Source organism: Chrysochloris asiatica, unplaced genomic scaffold, assembly GCF_000296735.1.
Source record: "Chrysochloris asiatica unplaced genomic scaffold, ChrAsi1.0 scaffold00066, whole genome shotgun sequence".
Classification (NCBI taxonomy): domain Eukaryota; kingdom Metazoa; phylum Chordata; class Mammalia; order Afrosoricida; family Chrysochloridae; genus Chrysochloris; species Chrysochloris asiatica.
The window spans coordinates 13,268,242-13,269,555 of NW_006408584.1; the positions used below are offsets into that span (position 1 = coordinate 13,268,242).

At 38.0% G+C, this 1,314-nt stretch overlaps 1 pseudogene; it reads right to left on the reverse strand.

Annotated features, from left to right (window-relative positions):
* The window catches only part of LOC102833784, a 1,538-nt pseudogene extending 1,184 nt beyond the window's left edge, over positions 1–354 (reverse strand).
* Between the last annotated feature and the right edge of the window lie 960 nt (positions 355–1,314).

Here is a 1,314-nt window from a genome sequence, read left to right on the forward strand (position 1 = left end):
GGACTGTCTGGTTTAAAAACTGTTAAGTTCTTTTTTTTTTTTTTTTTTTTTGTCCATTTATGCGTCTGCTGGGTTTCCATTTAAATCCAATCATCCATGGACATAAGAAGAGCTCTTACCATAAAATCTATATAACATGTCTGGGGCCTGGTTCAGCAGTGTATAGTGCTGACTCACAAATTCCTGCTTGACCAGCAGGGGTCTAGGCTTCTCCATAACCATTGCTTACATCAATTCAACCTGCACTGCTGAACAGGAGAGGAACAAGATTTGATCCACAACAGGGCGGAAGGCAGAGAACCCTAATGCAACTGTGTCCATTATTTTTAATTCTTTATCATATAGGTCCAACATCTTTTTCTTCCTTAGAAAGATTTTCTGGCTTGCATCTTGGTCTCTTCTTTGAGTTATTCTGTCTTGTTTCTTCTTGTGAACTAACATTGTCTGTTGTCTTCAAAATATTAAGTTGTCACTCTTTTTTTTTAACTATTATTTAACAAATGATTGTAAATCAGAGAGTTCTTAGTCTCTCACACCTACTTCTTATTTGATATGATTAGAAAATAGGAGCTTGTGAACTATTCATGCAGCTCAGTTCTGCTAGGTTTGCCTGGTGGTGACTGCTATCTATCACCAATTAGATAGTAAAGGATTTGTAGTGACTCTTTTTCAGTGAGTGAAGTTGCAGGAGTTGTGGCTGAACTGATGGTCACAGTTGATGTCTCCTATAGGGTTGGTCCACAAGGAACACCCAAACAGACATACACAAGAAAAAACAGTCAAAAGAGAAAATAGGTAAGAACAAAAAACCACAAAACAACCAACAGTCATCACCAAGAAAAAAAAAAAAAAAAGATGCAATAACTAATAGGAGTGAAAAGGGGAAATAAACCACAAAAGAGAAAGAATTTTAAAACAAACAGTAAACAAACCTATCTAAAGGGAAGAAGAAAAGAGAATGAGACAAGGGAAAAATAGCAAAATGTTAAGAGGAAACAAAGATAAAGAATGAGAGGGAAAAAGAGAACAACAGGAGAAGAAAAACAAGTAAGTGGTGAAAAGATTAAAAAGTAAGAAAAATAAAAGAAGAAGAGGGGAAATAAAAAGGAAAGGAACAAAAACAAGGGCAGTGGCCAGACCCAGAAGGCAGAAAATGGGGGTGGGGTGGGAGGTAGCTGCTGCCAGTCTAGGACCTAACAAGGTATTAGGGAGCGAGTTGGCACCTGGCCCTAGATGTTCTTGTAGGCCAAAGTGTTGTCTCTGTTCAGTGCACCCTTTCCAGCAGTAGTTCATACAATCCCTAACAGTGTCTGA